The sequence below is a fragment of the Halichoerus grypus genome, chromosome 4 (genome assembly GCF_964656455.1).
Source record: "Halichoerus grypus chromosome 4, mHalGry1.hap1.1, whole genome shotgun sequence".
Taxonomy (NCBI): Eukaryota; Metazoa; Chordata; class Mammalia; order Carnivora; family Phocidae; genus Halichoerus; species Halichoerus grypus.
This window is the reverse complement of record NC_135715.1, coordinates 148,173,515-148,194,995: the sequence shown is the minus strand read 5'-3', so window position 1 is coordinate 148,194,995 and position 21,481 is coordinate 148,173,515. Positions and strand designations below refer to the sequence as shown.

Sequence of the window (21,481 nt, the reverse complement as noted above, 5' to 3'; positions counted from 1 at the left end):
TCCTTAATGATAAGAGAATATCAGAGGATCAATGCATGCTTTCAGCCATAAAGAATTAACTTCTTTTTAAGATGCTATAGGATCATAAAATTAATGCAGAGTCTAAGGCCAGTTCTAAGTATGAAACATAGGATTCAGAAATCATAAGAATAATGTGAGCTGGAGTATGTTTTACCTGCAATATTCAGTTATCTTTAAGAAATGTGCTTTAGTTATTACTACAAGGTCTTTTTTTCTAACATATCTTAGCACTTTCTAAAATATTGTTTTGTTAGTTAAAAATGTAAACTTTTAGAATATATAAAACTTCATTCACTCTAAAAAACAAAGATTGGAAAAAACAGGAAAACAAAAAGAAATTAGAATTGGTTCCGTAATTTTAAAAATTGTGTTAAATGAGTGACCAAGGTGTATATCCTTTACTCACTGGTGATGCCTAGCGTAAGTTTAAATGGAACCAAAATGCTAGCATATTTAGGAGAACCTTCACATTCACTGTATGTATTTTACCATTATTTTATGCATAATGAATTTATTTCAGTAAGAAATTCAAAATAATATTAACACAAAGTAAGATGACCTTATATGCTTTATGTTAATGTGGATAAATTCTTTGATAACACATAAAACTAATCAAACTTCAGTTAATAGTATTATTACATATTTTTAACTTACATCATTTTTGTGACCATTATAACACTATTTGCTTTCAATTTTTAGCTCCATGGTTAAAATTTGATAGTAACTTAATTTTTAAGAATTGTCTTAGAGATATTTATACAAAAATTAACAAAACATTTTTTAAAGGATCAAAATATACATTCACAAAACAAAACTGATTTTATACTCTGTTGTATGACTATCTACACAGCTTGAAAAAGTAATTCTTATTTTAGAGATATCAGGAATATGGTATCAACTTTTCAAAAAACAAATATATTCAAAGGACATTATTTGAAATCATTGGCTTTATTCTCTATCTTATCTTTACTTAGGATTCAGAGATGGCATTAACCCCAAAACATAAGCTGTATCATTGCAATGGTGTTAATGAAAGACACTCAGTGTCAAATGTGTAGCACCTCTGAATCCTTGACTCAATCAGACTATCAGAATACTCATAAGATGAAAAGTCAGTACGTAACTATTTAAAACATTTGTCTGTATCTGGGTTTGAAGTCCATGCATGAACTATAAACATTTATAATTTCTCAGGAAAGCTCTCTTTTTTTACCAAAGTACTTCTACCATGCAGCACTATTACATTATTTCAAAAAATCCTCTCATTTAATATAAGAAAATGTTTTGATGAAATTAGAAGGAAAATAAAAATTTACAAGAAACAGAAGATCAGGGCTACATACTAACCAGATATTTCAATCATTTTCCCATTTATTCCCATAGAATTCCCATAGGAATTCCTGCCCAAATTCCTTCATCAATAGCAGTTACACAACTCAAAGGATCCAGATAGTTTTCACATCTTAATTTTGGTTTACCTACCTACAATTTGGCTTATAATTTTGAAGAAATAGAGTCTTAATTAGTATAAAATTTGAAGCAGTAATAGGTGGAATACCTTTAATTGTAAAATTTGGAATGTAAATTTTGAGCTAGTGTTACTTAGGATAAAAGAACATATAATTAGATAAATTAAGTAAGCAAACCATTTAAATAATAGGAAATATATTTTTATACATTATATTGTCATCTCAATTTAAACAGAAAAGTCCTCAATAAATCTAGATTATTATTTTTTCATGTCTAATTAGTATTATAATTTTATTGTGCATTAAATCAATAATTTTTGCATTTTCCAATACTTGTGTAATCTTGAAAGCAAATTAGTTTTTAATTTAATAAATTATTTTACAAAAAAATGAAGAAATGAATTTAATTTTTAACAACACAATAAAAGTCTTATTATTATTTAAAAATAAAAGAGAATCACTGGCTGTGAACTGAGTTAGAGTGTATGTTTATGAGATTACTAGTATTAATTATCAGATGATAATTGCAAATATTTTCCTAGAACATGTTTCTTCCTTTTTTTCCTTTAGTTTGTTTACTTAAAAGAGTTGGTATTCTACAAAACTAACACACTAATATATTATCGTTTGCAAAAGTGATCAAAATAGTGAATTTATTTTTTAAACGTAAAACAAGTTTTATCTTTTTATTCCTTTGTGCTTTGAATTAAATGTATGTTTTTTACCTTACTACCAACTAAAAGGTCAAAAATCTCAACTCAGCTCAACCCAACATAAATATAAATAAATAAATAAATAAATAAATAAATAAATAACCAACCTACCCCTATAGTATTAAGGCCATAGCTCTATACTTTATTGAGTTTGTTGGATGGAGCCCAATTTTCAGAGAAATCTTATTCCCCTTAACATGGAATGTATTTTTTAATTAGAAAATGTTAATATGGCATAAACTTTTGTATAAATCTGTCATTATTTTTCTATTCGTGTTTAGGTTAACCTGAGCTCAGCTGTGTTTCTTATAAAACCACAGTGACTCCTGAGCATGTCATTTGGTATATTAAATAACAGTGATACAGTAAATGGCAACTCTCTGGTTTATAAGAGTGCCCCTCTCCTCACAGCTTAGTCACATGGAGGTTCATTAGCATATTCATGAGCACACAGGCTTGGTTTTAGCAATCAAACTAAGATAAATTTGTCTAATATCCAAGTATCAATTTCATAAATTCTGCAAATGAGTATTAATCGAATCCATCTTCATTAACATGATACCAATTGTTGTTTAGATATTTTGGGCATAAACTTCAATTTTGCCTTCTTTCCAAGGATAATTTGAAGGGAAAATCGGAACTTTGGTAAGTACTGGAGAAGAATAAAGCATGTTATAACTGAAAATAAGGAGGATTAAAACTATGCAAAAAGCATGTTGTCAAACAAAATGTGTGTGTGTGTGTGTACGTGCTTTTTTTGCCTAACTCTGTAGTTTTCAAATGTGAGGCAAAAGAGCAGACTCACTTTTACTTAAATAATGGAAACCTAATATTAGACTAACATGTTTAAATATTTTATTAATCAGTCTACATATGTCTTCTTCAAAAAGTTATTTTCAATAAAACTGTCCCTGTTTGAAACAACTGCCTAGAATGGAGTACACTTCAGACAGCATCCATGTCATATGTAGTGAGGACGCTGCTACATTTTAAATTTTATTAGATATTTTAGTTAGTTAACTGGGAGTTTAATTTCCCAGTTCACTAACTAAAATATCTTTGAACTTGTCAGGTTTATTTGGGTAAATATATATATTTATTGTCAGCTTAATCCTCTGGTCCTTGACATTATTAGATGAGTGCACATATCTTCATACTCCTGAGGGACAAATAAATTTTATTTTTGCCTCAAACAGGAGAGTCTGCCTTCCCAGCTGCAGTTCTCCCTCCCAAAGTTAGCAGTGGATGAATTTTTCCATACTGCACTAATACAGGAGAACCCCTTTTCAAAGGGTGGCTTGCCCTATTGAGATTATTTAGCTGATTTCTTTGAGGATTTGCCTTCTGCCGTGTACATTATTAATTACTCATGTATAAACTCATTTAACTTTCCCCAAAGCCTCAGGAATTATTATTATTGTTGTTGTTTATTGTTGCTTGCCTATAAGAAACTCCAAAATCAAGGCACAGAGCTTCTAAGTAATGTGCCCAAATCAGATAGCAATTCAAGTGGAGGTATCAAGAACTGAATCCTGGGAATCCAGACTCCAGAGCTCATGCTCTTAACCACTCTGCTTCCCTTTCCAATTGGTGGCTGGTATCTAGTCACCCCTAGTGTGAATGGATGCTGGTCCCAAAACCTTAGGTTAAAGTGAAGGCAGACCTCAGATATATTGAGGGTTTGGTTCTAGATCATCTCAGTAAAGTGACATCGTAATTAATAAAGCCAGTTGAGGGTGCCTGGGTGGCTCAGTTGGTTGAGCAACTGCCTTCAGCTCAGGTCATGATCCTGGAGTCCTGGGATCGAGTCCCACATCAGGCTCCCTGCTCAGGAGGGAGTCTGCTTCTCCCTCTGACCCTCCCCCCTCTCATGTGCTCTCTCTCTCCTCTCATCCTCTCTCTCAAATAAATAAATAAAATCTTTAAAAAAAAAAAAGTCTCTCTAAAAAAAAAAAAAAAATAAAGCCAGTTGAATGAATTTTTTGGTTTCCCAGTACATATAAAAGTTATGTAAATAGTATAGTACAATAGCATTATGTTTAAAGAACAACACATATACCTTAATTAAAAAATACTGCTAAAATATGCTAACCATCATCTGGAGCTTTGAGTGAGTTGTAATGTTTTGCTGGTGGAGGGTCTTGCCTTGATGTTGATGGTTGCTGACTAATCAGGGTGGTGGTAGCTGAAGTTGGGGTGGCTGTGACTATTTCTTAAAATAAGTCAATAATGAAGTGCTGCATCCACTGACACCTTTCGTGAGATGCTGTTTGATAGCATTGTATCACAGTAGAACTTTCAAAATTGGTCCGTCTTCTCAAACCTTGCTGCTGCTTTATCAACTAAGTTTATGGAGTATTCTAAATCCTTTGTTGTCATTTCAACAATCTTCACAGTATCTTTCCCAAGAATAGATTCCATTTCAAACCACTATCTTTGCTCACCCACAAATAGCAACTGCTCATCTGTTAAAGTTTTATCATGAGATTACAGCAATTCAGTCACATCCTCAGTCTCTCCTTCTAATTCTAGTTCTCTTGCTATTTCTACCACATCTTCAGTTATTTCCTTCACTGAAATCTTGAACCCCTCAAAGTCAGCCTTGAGGGTTGGAATCAGCTTCTCCCAAACTCCTGTGAATGTTGATATTTTGATCTTTTCCCATGAATCATGTATGTTTTTAATGGCATCTAAAATGGTGAATCCTTTCCAGAAGGTTTTCAATTTATTTTGTCCAGATCCATCAGAGGAATCACTATCTATGGCAGTTTTAACCTTAGAAAATGTGCTTCTTAAATAATAAGACTTGAAAGTTGAAACTACTCCTTCATTCATGGACTGCAGAACGGATGCTGTCTAAGCAGGCATGAGAACAACATTAATCAACATTAATTTCATTGTACATTAATCTCATTGTACAATCTCATTGTACATCAGACCTCTTGGGTGACCGGGTGCATCTTCAATGAGCAGTAATCTTTTGAAAGGAATCACTTTTTTTCTGAGCAGTAGTTCTTGACAGTGGGCTTAAAATATTCAGTAAACCATGTTGTAAACAGATGTGCCATCCTCCAATCTTTGTTGTTCTATTTTATAGATCACAGGAAGAGTAGATTTAGCATAATCCTTAGGGCTCTAGGATTTTTAAAATGGTAAATGAACACTGGCTTCAACTTGAAGTCACCAGCTGCATTAGCCCCTGACAAGAGAGTCAGCCTGTCCTTTGAAGCTTTGAAAAGGCATTGACTTTTCCTCTCTAGCTACGCAAGTCCTAGAGGACATCTTCTTCCTGTAGGAGGCTGTTTTGTCTACATTGAAAATCTGTTGTTTAGTGTGGCCACCTTCATTAATGATCTTAGGAAGATCTTCTGAATAATTTGCTGCAGCTTCTACATCAGCACTTGCTACTTCATCTTGCACTTTTATGTTATAGAGATGGCTTCTTTCCTTAAACCTCATGAACAAACCTGAGCTAGCTTCAAACTTCTTATTCAGCTTCCTCACCTCTCTCAGCCTTCATAGAATTGAAGAGAGTCAGGGCCATGCTCTGGATTAGGCTTTGGCTTAAGGGAATGTTATGGCTGGTTTGATCTTCTTTATTTATTTATTTATTTATATTTTTTAAATTAATTATTTATTTTTATGTAGTGTTCCATGATTCATTGTTTGTGTATAACACCCAGTGCTCCATGCAATACATGCCCTCCTTAGTACCCATCACCGGGCTAACCCATCCTGAAGCCTTCTCCATATCATCAATAAGACTCTATAGTTCTCTCATTATTTGTGTGTTCACTGGAGTAGCACTTTTAATTTCCTTCAAGAACTTTTCCTTTGCATTAACAACTTGGCTAACTGGTACAAGAAAGCTAGCTTTTGACCTATCTCAGCTTTCAACATATCTTCCTCACTAAGCTTAATCATTTCTAGCTTTTTCTAGCTTTTGATTTTAAATGGGAAATATGCAACTCTTCAACTTCAACATTTAGGGGCCATTGTAGGGTTATTAACTGGCCTAATTTCAATATGGTTGTATCTTAGGGAATAGGGAGGCCCATGGAAAGGGACAGAGATGCGTGAGCAGTCAGAATACACACATTTATTAAGTTTGCCATCTTATATTGGGATGGTCAGTGATGCCCAAAACAATTACTATGGTAAGATGAAAGAACACTGATCCCAGATCACCATAACAATATAATAATAATGAAAAAGTTTGAAAGATTGAGAGAGTTACTAAAATGTGACACAGAGACATGAAGTTAGCAAATGCTATTGTACAAATGGTACTGATAAGCTTATTAAATGCAGGGTTACCAAAATCTTCAATTTGTGAAAAATACAATAGCCGAGAAGCCCAAGAAAATGAGACATGCCTGTATATGGTAGGTAGAATCTGCAAGGTAATTTCCCATCTTTCTTTGTGTATGCACTTTCTTCCACTAAGTTCCTTCATCTATACCTGTTTAACCCTCACCTTCCTCCAAACCAAACTCCCAGTAGTTACTCTCTATCCTCTGGTAGTTAAGAGTAGCTTGGAAAACAAAAGTTTTGAAGAACTCTGTCTTCTTCAGAAAACCTCACTGTTGCTCTTAAAGCCTTCAACTAATTGGATGTGACCCAGACACATTATACAGATAATCTCCTTTACTTGAAGTCAACTGATGTTAGATGTCAATCACATCTACAAAATACCTTTACAGCAACATCCAGACTAGTGTTTGATCAAACAGGGCACCACAGCCTGGCCAAGTTAACACATAAAATTAACTGTTACAACTAGTTAGGGGTATTTGTCCATACTTGCTCTTTTTTCCCCAAAATTATTTAGGTTTTTAGATTTTGGAAATTCTTTAAAAATTCCTGCTGGAACAATAATTGGAATTGCAGTGAATTCATTAGTTAGATTGAAAATGATTAACATCTTAATAATGTTAAGTCATCTAATTATGAGCACGGTATATATTCTCCAGTTACTCAGTGCTTTTTTTTTTTTTTTTTTTGAGGGGGTGGAGTCTGATTTGGTTCTAAATATAGGTAGAAGAAATATTTAAAACAATAACATTATAAATGAGGGAGGCTGAAAGATATAAGGTTTCTACACTCCCCCCAAAAAAGGTAGCTTGTTTTTCCTCTACATGATTCACATAAGACCTTCCAGAATTGTTCTTTCTTTTAGGAAATTAAAGTCTGTTCTCCTTGCATATCTTATTTGGGGAACTTTCTGTTCACACCAGAATTTAATCCTATCAGAGAACAGTTATATGACTTATTGCTATGGAGGGGCGCTAGGGTTAAACAGAATGATCCTCAGTCTAGCAAGCACTCACAATGTGCCAGGCCCAGTGCTAGATGTTAAAGATAAACAAGACAGGACCCCTGCTCTGGACAATATCAGCTCCACCTCAGTGCTCAGTCCCGATTAAAGTATGAACTCTTCATTTATTCTGCTGGCCTCCACTCGACTTTTCATCTTGTCCCAAGGTCAGGACTGAATGCCTGAAGCAGGATGTTTTTTAAAATGACAAAACTTGATAAATCAGATATTTTCTGTACATATTTATTATATTTGGGAAACCCTGGATTATAGATGAAACATAAAAAAAAGAAAAAAAAAAACCAACCCTGAAATAAAGAACAGTCTAATGGACTCTACCTAGTTCACAATTGTATGTGCTTTGGTTAAGATATTCTGAAATATCTTATTTTCAACTGCTTCTAATATAACTTTGACTTTTCATACTTTAACAGAAAGATTTCCTCGTATCTAAATTAATTGCAAACATCATGGTTGGGTATCAGAAACTGTTCATTTTAAAGACAGAATGTGGTTAAAGAAAGATATTTTAAGAATAAAGCTTTGAAGAATGCTTGGTTTCATTAATTTGAACAGGAAGGCCTTCAAATGAGATATGAGCAAGTATTAAGGTCTAGAACAAACTGGCAGGGGTGAAGCCCGTAAAATGATTTTCCTAAATACTGTTCAATATTTTAATTAATTGAATTCCTCACATGAGTTAACTTCCTTAATTATACACTTTCCAAAAGGATTTCCTGTGTTGTGTTCCATGTTATCAGTTCAAAATTATTAGAAAACACTTACTGAATCTTTTTGATCATAAAATTAATGTATGTCCATATTTAATGAGCCAGATTCCAGCCTACTTCCTTCAAAATAAATACACCAAAATTAACAAAGAGTTTATGTTTGAGTCATTGTATAACTCAAACATCCTTTAAAAATTCACTAATTGTGTGATTTTTCAGATTAATCCTGAAAGCTGATTATTCACTAAATTCTCAACATCATAAAAAACTACACATTTAAGGTTGCAAGCTCTCAACTATATCAGTTCTAGTACTATCTGTACCATAAAGGACTACATGTTCAAAACTTTTCATGTTACATATAGTTTCTGAAGCTAGAGTCCTGAATAAGGTAAATAAATCTAGTTAATGGGTTTCTAACAGAAGTAGGAGACTCTAGCTCTATATGTCCTCAGAGGGTTTCGTTAAGTATAACTATGATGTAGATCTTGAAGTAACATCTGCTTTAAAAAAAAAAAAAGTTAGATTTCTACATTTAGACAACATTCCACTCCTAATTACTCAAACTCATATAGACTTCAAGGATTGTTCTACATTCTGGCCTATGATTTTACTTCCAGATATAACTGCATAATTTTATAATCAGGGAAGGACACAGACTGTAAATAAAACATATGAGCTTTTCTAGCCTTTCTATCAATTCTAACTTGGATAACGCTTTAGAATTAAATTTATAATAAACAACAAAGGTCATTGTGCATCATATTTATTGATATAAGATTATAATAGAAATTAATGAAGGAATACCTATTTGAATGAATTAACTAACTTTTTAAGTTTATTATGTCTCCTTTACTCTTCATCATATATCCGTCATTACAGCACCTGAATATAGAAAAAATGCTAATCTTCCTTATTTGTGGGCCTGTAGTTCCTGGATTCCAGACTTCAGTATTTCTTCTTCCTTTAGACAAATATACTTCTTGTTAGTACTTCTGATATCAACTGGCATAAAATTGAAGAAAGGTAAACACATTATCTGAAACAAGATTAAAAATTATCTGTGGGTTTCTTTTAAAGAGCATAGGATGCTCTTCTCTCAGAAATTCATATGCCACCTTCCTCTCCTCCCTGGAGTCTTGCTCAGATACAAACCTTTTTTGGGGACCTAACCTAGACACTATTTAAAGTCAGCTGCACCTACACCACCATAACCCTTTTGCTCATCTTTATCTATTTTAGCTTGTGCGAGCTTTTTCCTGTAACATCAATCCCATTGCAACAAACCATCAACTATAATTTACATATATTCTATCTTATTGTTTATTTTCTGTCCATATCTTTAACACATAAAAACTCTACAAGTACAAGCACTTCTGTCTGCTTTTTTTTTCACTAATATATCCTAAGCATCTAGATAAGTGCCTGCACCTAATAGTGCTTAAATACTGCTCAATAAATGATTAAATGAATGAATATGTTTCTTTGTATCAGTCTCCACAGAAAACTAGATGGTGACTCTATGTGATTTTGTATCCAGTATACAATAGATGCTAGAGCTGAAATTTTGAAGGTGTTAGAAACATGACCCATCGCCAAAGAGAAAATATTCAGAAACTAATTATCATTTTATTATTCTTAGGTCAACCTAATATTTATCCCTCCACTGCTCTTATAAAGGGAAATAAATTAGTAAAGATGCTTTCTGTAACGTCGTTAGTGTTCAGGTTTCACTGAATTCCAAGGCGTGACCTTTCAAACTAGGGTAAATGAGAAGGTTGCTTGGTATTTTAACACAAAAGTTGAAGCATTTCCCCAAATGGCCAAACAATGGCTGAACTTGGCAGAATTTCTTGTTGAACCTGGCAGACCTGCCAACTGTTGTCTCCCAACAAAAGTCTTACTCCATTACTTATTGCCTTTCTGGACAGTAACACTAAAAAGTCTATAGAAGGAGAAAAAACTTAGCGGTGAAGTTGAAAAAAAGTAAAGCAATCATTTAAAAAAAAAAAAAAATATATATATATGTAGAATACAAGCTTGTTTAATTCCCAAAAAATTATACAACTGTGTGATAAGTGATGTGTTAAGTGCTTGAAAATCTATTATTTATCAAGCTTCTAAGTGTTGATTTATAAATGTTTAAAGATAATTCTAAAAAGAAAACCAACTGTCAATGCCCTTTCATCCTTGTATAGTTTTGGACATTTTCCAAACATTAAGGCAAATAATTTTTTTTATAAACTGAAATATATATTTGTCATTACATAAAGTCATGATTTGTTTGAGGGCTTCATGATGGATTTTCACAAAATATATCTTCTGAATTGACTCATCTCACAAGTTATGATGATACTTGTTTTTTTAAATTTAGATTCTCTATGTGTTGAGATTCATATAGCTAACTTTATTTTCTTTTAAAACAGAGTGCTAATCATTCATTTACCTAGAAATATCATAAGTGGGTTTTTTTCTTCTGAGCCCAGATATGCATGTCACTTGTGTGTAACAATAATAATTGTTATGAAACCATAAATGTTATGAAACAGTAATTTTCTTTTGAGAAAAAGACTGCTTCTTTTTTTTTTTTTTTAAAGATTTTGTTTATTTATTTGACAGAGAGAGATACACAGCGAGAGAGAGAACACAAGCAGGGGGAGTGGGAGAGGGAGAAGCAGACTTCCTGCAGAGCAGGGAGCCTGATGTGGGGCTCGATCCCAGGACCCTGGGATCATGACCTGAGCCGAAGGCAGACGCTTAACGACTGAGCCACCCAGGCGCCACCGAAAAAGACTGCTTCTTAAATTATGCTCATAATATTCAGAGAAAATATGTATATAAAATGTGTTCAAGTTAGTTTGCTGTTTATTTCAACATATCATCTAATAACACACTGGCCAAATTTTAAACCACAAGCAACAAAACCAGCTTGAATTAAACAAATCTCCATCCTGAATGAAGTATTGCTCAAAACGTAAAAGCAAACTGTCAAATAGCTTCTTCTTCCCACCATCCTTTCCTATTCTTTAACTCTTCTTGCCTGACTTTATTGGATATGGTCATTATCAGATAATGTACTTATAATAAATTTTTGATTACAAAACATAAATGATAACAATGCCCTTACAAAAACTGTATTTTGTTTTAAGGATTAGTCTACATTCAATTTATTTCTGGTATGTTTATAGATAGCATCACAACCCAATATTCTACAACACGTTTTCTTTGTCCCACGTAGCTTAAAATAGACAAAATTAATAATAATAAAATAAAGTTGAGACCAACAGACAACTGACAAATTTTAATCTAGATGAGCTTGGCAAAATGCTGAAAAAAAGCACTTAAAAATAACCTTTACATCAATAAAAGCCCCAATAGAAGTTTCAATTCAAGTACTTCGTTTAAATTACTTTACAGGGGGACCTGGCTGGCTCAGTCAGAAGAGCACGTGACTCTTGATCTCAGGGTTGTGAGTTCAAGCCCCACGTTGGGTATAGAGATTCCTTAAAAATAAAATCTTTTAAAATAGGGGCGCCTGGATGGCTCAGTTGGTTAAGCATCTGCCTTCAGCTCAGGTCATGATCTCAGGGTCCTGGGATCGAGCCCCACATCGGGCTCCCTGCTCAGCGACAAGTCTGCTTCTTCTTCTCCCTTTGCCTATGTGATATCTCTCTCTCACTCTCTCTCAAATAAATAAAAAAAAATCTTAAAAAAATAAAATAAAATCTTAAAAAATAATTAATTTAAAAATAGAATGCAAAAAGGACTAATTTCTTACAGTGAGCAGACATACTTTATACTTTCCTCAAGCTAGTATCAGTCCTTACAGTGACAAATAGATACTCACAGTAGTCTGATTCAGAAAACGGCAGTGCCAAAATATTTGTTCTCTCTCATCAAGATTCAGGGGAGACACCACATATTCTCGAGAGCCTTTTCTAATAGTGCTACTTGTAGGATGAAAAAGGCTGTTTTGAGGTTTGAATAATTGCCTGATATAAAAAATTGCTGTCAATTTAAAATAGTTTCACTAAATATTACAATTGGCTCTCTGTTGCATAGTGGATTTAAAGATATATCCTAATATACATATATATATTTTAGTAATTTTTCAGCTTTTATATCTGCTAGATCACCTTGACTGTGTTAAGTATCTCTGTTCCAGGAGGTTGATAGTAACACCAGAGACATACCTAGCTAGCCTAGAGCACAGAATAGGACCTTAAATCAATTTTGTAGTTCATGATGTTGCCCAAACCAATGTTATTAACAATTCTCTAATTAGTCCTATTTTAACTAATTCCTCTTTCTAGCTGTCCTCACCTCAGACATCTCTAAAGGAACAAATGTGCTGTCCATGTTTACATGCATTGTATCCTGGAGTAAATCCAGAACACTGCATTTTGTTACAGGTCTGGTGACAGTACCTTTGGTAAATGACAAGATGAAGGGTTTGAAGATTCACCAGAAATTGATAAAACAAGACATGAAAGGAACAAGTTAGGGAGTGAAGGGCCAATCTGGAGAACAGAGAAATGAGAAGATTCAGAAAATTTTTCTTCTAGAGAACAGATATATATATGACTGTAAGAATACAATTAACTTAGCAATTATTGCTCACTGAGTAAACAGACTGACATAAAACCAGAGTGAGAGATGGGTTTTGAAAGTAAAAGAAATTAGATCAAGAAAAGGGAGTGAACAAAATAGAGAGGAAAAGAGAGAAGATAAAAGGGGAGGCAATAAAAGAAGATAAATTGGTTCAATAAGATATATTTTATTTGCCAGAAAGGTTAGAAAGTACAAATCCAGCACTGAACTGCATAAATTAAGATGTGGAGACACTTGGAATACATGGCCATGGACAAAAAGTTAGTATGCAAATGCCTCCCAACTGCTTGGCCCAACAATTCAGATAGGAAAACTTTATCTACCCTTTTGTTTGGGAAATTGGGTTGAGGGTTAAGCCTAGAAATTATTCCTTCTGATAAGAGGTGAAGAGTGTTTATGAAGAATTTGCAAGAGGCAAACACCACCTCCCAGATGATAATCATGTTCTAAGGCTTGGGCCCTATTAGTCAAGATAATGACTGTACTTGTAAGAGTTCATAGGGTCTGACCTACTGGCAAGTCTTAGTCTGTCTAGGACACTTTTTCAAAAGGCAGCACAGATATTGGGCTATATTCATGATACCACATCTAAAGCAGCAGAACTGTTTGGTAAAATACAAATCCCTTGGCTAATTCCAAATCTACCAAATCAGGCTGAGATCACTCAGCATACAGAGGGAGGAATGCTTAAATGATCCCTGTGTGCCCTGAAAATAGTTTTCTCTCTACTAAACTCTGGATGTGGTGAGACTTAAGACATAAAAGCACAGTTAGGTTCAAATGTATAATAACAAAATAAAAGCATGAACAAGACACATGTTTAAACCAAGTGATTCTCTTTCTAAATAATAAAATAACAAGCATTAATTCACATGAACTACATATAAATAACAAGACATATATATTACTTTCTCTTCTAATTTTGGCTTTGAGAATTATTAGTTTTGTGATTTGGGGGTGCATTTTCCCTGTCTGAATCATCCTAAAAGTCTTGAGAACCTGGTAATAATCCAAAATATAACTTTACTGACCCTTTCCTCTTTCACTGGACTCAGGGGTAAATACACACACACACACACACACATAATTGATTCATGGGCTGTTCATCATTGGTGTTCCAAAATTTCTTCCATACAACTAAGAAAGTAACCTAAAGTCAAATAGAATTCATACACCTAAATCATATTTATAAAATTCTAAGTGTTTAAATTGTGCATTGACTGTGATTTAACTGTGAAATATTCAAAGGAGGTCTAATCTTAACAATATCCTGACAAAAGTAAGTAAACGTTCAACTTGGATTGGTGATGTGTGAGGCAGCTGCATTTCCCCCACCCCAGTGCTGTGACCTATCCCAAATACACTGCATTTTGATATTTTGATCCATAAATCCACAACAAATACATAATCCCAGATTAAGGAATTATACTCTTCATACTGTTCTACAAAAATGTTTTCTAATTTTAAAAATCTTGTACATACAGAAGATTATACATAGCATAAATATACTGTTTAAATAAATAAATGCCTGTTTATGGAACCCAGCTTGTCCATCATGTTCCTCTTAGTTAAGTCACACACATGGCCCCAGAAGTAAGCCATTACCCAAACTTGTACTTACTATTCCTTTGCTTTACTTTATGGCATTATCACATACATACATGCTTTTAAGCAATGTGTTATTTAGTTTTGCTGTTTTTATTTTTATTTTTATGAAAGTGCAATCACTCTGAATATAGTCTTCGGAGATTGCTTCTTTCATTTAGCATTTTGGAGATGCAGCCCTATTAATGTATGTAGCTGTTTCTTTCTTTTCACTGTTGGAGTGTTCTATGGTATGAGTATACCATAGTGTATTTCATTTGGATTACTTCCACCATTTTACTATTACAAACAATGAAGCAGTGAACGTATTTTTACAAATCTCCTGGTACACATATGCCTGAGTTTCTTCAGGGAATATAGTTTCGAGTGGGATTTCAGGAGTTTAGCAATTCAAAGTGCTTGTACCAATTTATCCTCTCATCAACAGGGTATGAAGTTTCCACTGCACCACATCCTTTCCAACACTTTCTATTATTGTTAAACTTTTAAATTTCTGCCAGACTGGTGGGAGTAATATAGTATTTTCATTGTGATTCAGTGTAAAATCATTGTGATTTTAATTTGCATTGCCCTGATTATGAATCACAGCAAATTTGTATGTAGAAAGAATTAAAATTTTTCTCTGAAACATTTGTTTTTAATTAGGTAGCAGTGACTTGATGTTGTAGAATTATGGGTAAGCCACTTTTGCTCATAATTATTTAAGAGAAGGACTATCTTGTTTTGGTTAGGTGGTCCAGGAAAAGGAGAAAGTGTATTTTATTACTTTTAAAACTGGGAAGGTATAAATAGCATTTCTCAGCATGACAAGAACACAAACTGATAATGCCTAGAATCATATCTCTAACTTCCCATTTCCTTTATTCAAACACCCCATCAAACACACATCAAAACCTCTTAAAAATAAAGAGAGGAAGAAAATGAATAATTCCATTCAGATGCATGTGCACTTTTTTTAATAGACTTTATTTTTTAAAGCAGTTACAGGTTCACAGCAAAATTAATTGGAAGGAACAAAGATTACCCATACGGCTCTGTCCCCATTCATGCAGTTTCCCTCACTATCAACATCTGCCACTAGAGTAGCATATTTGTTACAATTGAGGAACCTACAGTTGACACAGCACGATCACCCCAAATCCACAGTTTACATTAGGGTTCATTCTTGGTGTTTAAGTCTATGACTTTGAACAAACGCATAATGACATGTGTTGTATGCTTTTTATAATTTTTCGAATAGTTAAAATCATTTATGGAGCTTACAAATCTCTTGAAAGAGATAGTGTCTCTCTACTGTGGTAAAAATTATTTCTTATACAGAAAAAAACACTATAGAAGGCATTAGAGTTTGTGTCTTTCACATATTGGAAACCACTCATTTTGGAAACCACTTGATTGTCCTTATAAATATTAGCTGAATCTAACCCACATATTTTTTCAATGTTTTGTTTCTTCTTACTAAATATACTTAGATTTACATCTTTTTAGCTCAATTGTTGTGCTTCACCATGACATTACATTAATAAGGTTTATCTATTATTCTTATTTGTTATATTTCTTTTGTTTTTAGGGTTTAGTTGATTTTGATTTCATTGTCTAATCAGTTCAGCCAATGGCACTGCTTGAACAAAAACAGCTTTCTCATGGGGTTTCTCTAGATAGATCTATCTAGAGGCTTTATGTTTTCTTTGCATCTTTTCTTCTTAGATGTTAATTAACCTTTGGTACTACAGACACAGATATTTTTCAGAGAAAAGTGGAAGTCAGACCATGCTGACATATGCATTATTTTATTAAAATGTACAACACATTGGGGTGTCTGGGTGGCTCAGTTGGTTAAGTGCCCAACTGTTGATTTTGGCTCAGGTCAAGGTCTCAAGATTGTGAAATCGAGCCCCGCAAAGGGCTCCACACTCTGTGGGGAGTCTGCTTGAGATTCTTTCCCTCTGCCCCTCCCCCTGCTCTTTCTCGAGCTTTCTCTCTTGCTCTCAAATAAATAAATAAATCTTAAAAAAAATGTACAATGTGTTTACTTATCAAAATTACCTCATCAGTAAATTTTCTTTTTTTTAAATTTTTTTATTGTTATGTTAATCCCCATACATTACATCATTAGTTTTAGATATAGTGTTCCATGATTCATTGTCTGTGCACAACACCCAGTGCTCCATGCAGAACGTGCCCTCCTCAATACCCATCACCAGGCTAACCCATCCTCCCACCCCCTCCCCTCATCAGTAAATTTTCTGATAGCCAGAAGAAACTACTGACATATTTGTTTTTTACTTATCCCAAATCACCAAAATGGTGGAAAGAAGCATTTTCAGCTGGAGTGAAAATAAAATCTCTAGAGCCATGCAGAAGAAAACCAGTAACACTTCATGGTCCTTTCTACTTCATATGCTATTTTCTAACAAGTTGGGAAAACACTCAAAATAAACTTCAACTTTGAACCTTCTGAATTCTATATATATGCCAGTAAAGCCTGAGACTGACAAGAGTTTTTATTTTTTCCAAAATAGCTTGTAGAAAATCCAGATGCTAAAAATGTGCAGTGTTTGTTGGTGTAAAAATACACATCTCCTCACTAAGACTAGATCATGATCCTAATTGTAACATATACTATACAATTTAAAATAATATATAATAAATTATTAAAAATATGTGAAGGTGTACAACTTTACAAAGTAATCCAAAATGTTTTTTGAGTCACAAAAATCTTATTACAGAGATTGCTTTTAACATAGCTTTCTTAACTTTCGAGTTTTCATGTAAATATCTCTATTGACTTCATAGAAATCCTTGGCAATAATTCAAAGGTTGTTGTTAGAAGTAGCTACAAATTGATGATCCATAAAAGTAAGTTCAATAAAAACCTCTCATATCACAATATAAACTAATGGAGATAAATAATCTGTGAACACAAATTTCACATTTTTGAAGTTCAGTAAGTCCAAATACCATGTAAGTGCAAAGCTGGATTAAATTCAATTATAGCTATATCTTGCCTTCAACATTAGTTTGAGTCTGAAAAGAGGCATAAACCCCATTTATATACATTAAGTCTTTGTTCAGCGGTGGGTGAATCTCACTTTTTGGTAATGTCCTATAATTAAAGAAAGTTAAATGCCAACCTGCCATGATCTAACTTCTGCCTCCTTTTTTGACAAGGCCTGTGACACTCTTTGCCTCTCACTCATTCCAGTTTGATCACATTGACCTTCTTTCTGTACTTTGAACTGGCTATGTCATTCCACCCTCAGAACCACTGACCAATCCTTCCATACTTCCAGGAACAACCTTTCTCCTGAACATTTCAGGGCATCCACCTCTTCCAACTGCTAAGATCTTGAACAGGGACCATCCTTCATGTTTGCACCCCTTAAAATCTTCATTATTAAAAAATAAGGTGCCAAGAACAAAGTTCTTGATTACTTCCAGGTTAGCGTGATGGCAACCTGGCAACCTAAAAGTTCCTGACACATCTCCCAACTTCCCATTAAAATTCAACATTTAAAATACAGGGGTTTATGGTTTGAACAAAAAACCCACACTAGTATATAACTAAGTTAAATTCTGTAAAGTCCCATTATTCACTACTAATATTACCAAATTCACAGGAATGTTCTCTTGTCATCCAGGGTTCTACGATGATACACCAACCACTTGTGCTGCCACCTGTCAAAACTTTGGATGGCCCTACTTTCAGGTATTGCATACATTACAAAACAACATTCAGGACCTAAATAAAGGAACATGTTGGATTGCCAATGAAGTTGAGAATAATATGAACATGTTAACAATAGTAAGAAAGATTTCACAGAATTTCACATTAATTTATAACTTAATGTCAAATAACTCCCGAATAAAGGAAAACTTTGAAAGGTAGTCTAACAAAATGCTGGTAGAGATGGACATATGGACATCTGGCAACCTTATGAAGTTATTTCCTGGACCTCAGGGTAAGCATTTAGTCCCTAAATTCTTGTTCTCTTGGCCAGAGAACTAGGAGTGTTTAATTAATTTGAATGGGTCCAATCAGATTTATTAATATTAGTAATTTGGTAATATTTGCCACAAACATCACACACGCACAAACATACATGTATGTACATACATGCACATATACAACGTCTGTAGGTAACCTTATTATAACTATATATATTTCTATATGGATTACATAGAAAACAAATTACGTTTAACATTATTAAATAATAGAGCTAGGTTGCTCATTTGAACTAAATAACTTTCCTCTGTAGAATTCTTTCTTTTCTGAATCATATAGTCACTGTTCTATTCCTATAAATGATTGTAAAACTTTCCCATAATTGGAACATAAGAGGATATCACTTATAAATAAGGGAACAGGAAAATGGGGGGTAAGCTGTTTTAAAGATTTAAGTTGTTCTAGAGACTATTTTTAGAACTCCCTGGCCAAACAGTTTCCATTTCAATCCTGGGCATTAATTACAAGCTTCAGGGGCACTGGTGCTTCCAAAAAGATTACTGTTGTAGACGGATATGTCTTTTAATTTATATTTAGCATTATACTTCCATGTCAATAACATATTAATTATACAATTATTATTACACCTCACAGCCCCCTTCCTGACAAAATTAAAGTACTTTTCCTGTCCTAACTTATTTTTAGACTGCAAAGTATTTAACAATTCAATCATGTATCATCCTGATAAACTATAATAGCATTAATGAAAAAAGGCTCCTAAATAATTTTATCTTAAATTCAAAGCTAAGTGACATAATTCCTTCTTCTGATTTTTAAATTCCCAAGTCATTCTGCTGGACCCAAAAATAGACCCTCTATAATTATTCTTTTTCCCACAGCTTGTCTTTGGGAACTCATCATTGTTGTTCTATCCTTTTATGTGTCAGCTTCCTTTGCACATTACATTTTATATGACTCACTGTTCCTTAGAGCAAGGTTTGAATGCTCAAAATGCCTACTTATATCTCACAGCTGGATTTTTCTTCCTGAGCTTTTTTATGTGAAGTGGAGACAGATCAATTTTTATCAGCCCCAATTTTTCTTAATGAAGACATATAGGAAAGAGCATAAAATGGAAGAAAACTCACTTACCAGGCAAAAACTGATTTTCACCTCCACTGTCTATGTGTACCAGTCATCTTTATGTGGAAACTAGGAGGATTATACAATATTTTTTCGAAGTGTCTTTCCAACTTATAAATTTTAACATCTATTGGATACTGTGAAGGAGATAAATTGGAAGTGGCTTGAAAATGAAAGGTACAAATTTAAACTGTTTTCTCTTCATTAGATTGATCTCTGACTTGAGGAGTATTGCTAAGATTTTTTGGGAGAAGTTTAATAAAAGTTTAAATACTACTCTTCTGTAGTATTTAAAATTTTATTTTTAACAAGCACTGTTTAAAGTGAATATGTATTTAAATTCCAGCAGGAAAGATGTTGAAGAATTGTCTCTGGGGAGATTAAAAAATATAAATGAGAACCAGGATTGCAGTTTGCTATCATATTAGTTTGACTCATCTATGGTTTAATTTTAACCTAATGAAAGAGGCTCAGAACTGAAACTTAGAGAACTCCTAGTCTTAGCTCATCTACCGTGGCTGTGGGATAGAAGGCAAAAAGTCTCCTAAACTCCTACTTTCCAAATCTGTAAAATGAGCAGGTTTCACTATAAGACTTCTCAGGTCCATTCAGCTCTGAGATTCTACAACCTCTGAATGTAACTATGTTGAATTAAAGATAGGAATGAGATAAAATATTATCTGAAGTTCTTTGTAACAAAGTGATTTGTAATAGTTCAATTCCAACTTTGAATATTTTTGCACTGCTTTATTTAATCATCAATTAGACTCAAAAACATAACCAATGGTTAAGAGGTGGGAAAGAAAAAAATAAGGAGAATATCTCTGGCTAGATTGAACTTTGGCAACAGAAGGATCTGTTTCTAGTTACCACTACTGTTTAATAATCTTACTAAAAATCCTTTTATGTCCCAACATAGCAACAATATTAATTTTTAAATTTCTAATAATTTGATAGTCCACTTTCACATTTAAATCTTAATCCAACTGAAATTGTATCTCAGATATACATTTTTCCTCCAAATTGATAGGTTTATCAATACTTTTCATTAAGTAGTTAATCTTTTCTATTACTGATTTGAAATTTAACTAAATTGTTATATTTACTAAATTCTGTTAACAAAATTATTTTGAAGGGGTGCCTGGGTGGCTCAGTTGGTTGGGCTTCTGCCCTTGGCTCAGGTCATGATCCCCGGGTCCTGGGATCGAGCCCTATGTCTGGCTCCCTTCTCAGCGGGGAGCCTGCTTCCCCATCTCCCTCTGCCACTCCCTCTGCTTGTGCTCTCTCTCTCTCTGTCAAATAAATAAATAAAATCTTAAAAAAATTATTTTGGATTCTAAGGTCCATTTGTCTTTTGCTATTTGTTCAGTTAAACTTTAGAATCATTCATTACCTTGATTGCATTACATTTATAGATTATCGGGGAGATAATTAAGCATCTTCATACATTTTAGTTTTTCATCTACTAATACAGTGTCTATTTATTAAAAATTATTTTATGCCGATAAGATAATTATATATATTTTCAAAATGGCTCTACCTACAGAAATTGTAATAGTAATGCAATCAAGTAGGATTTTTAAAAACATTCATTGACAGTCATTTGTACAGGAAATTTTTTTAACAAAATTTCACCAAGGTGCATATTTTGTTGCATAGAAGATTTTGAACAAGGAAGACTTCATTGAAAATTTTCCTATGAAAAGATTAGAAGAGGTTTGCATAGTAGCCAGGCAATCACTTCAAAGGAAAGGGAAGACAACAAACATTGCAGTTTTTTAAATGTCCTGCTCATTCAGTGATTTATTTTCCACCTTTATCTTTCTGGCTTAATTACAATAAGATTAATTGGATCTGGAATAATGTGACTAGATACTACATATATCATATGGAAGTGAGCTGTTGGTGCCACTAGTAAGCAAATA

General features: G+C 33.5%; 1 protein-coding gene across 4 annotated transcripts in view; it reads left to right on the top strand.

The window, feature by feature from the left end:
• Positions 1 to 21,481, top strand: part of CALCRL (calcitonin receptor like receptor) — a 100,930-nt gene that overhangs the window by 2,189 nt on the left and 77,260 nt on the right. For 3 of the 4 annotated variants that reach the window (XM_036073834.2, XM_078071080.1, XM_078071081.1), the window contains exon 2: positions 18,109 to 18,176. The exons of the other annotated variant lie outside the window; for it this stretch is intronic. The gene's annotated coding sequence lies outside the window, so the exon portion shown is untranslated. The remainder of the gene's footprint in view (positions 1 to 18,108; positions 18,177 to 21,481) is intronic. 4 annotated transcript variants of the gene reach the window in all.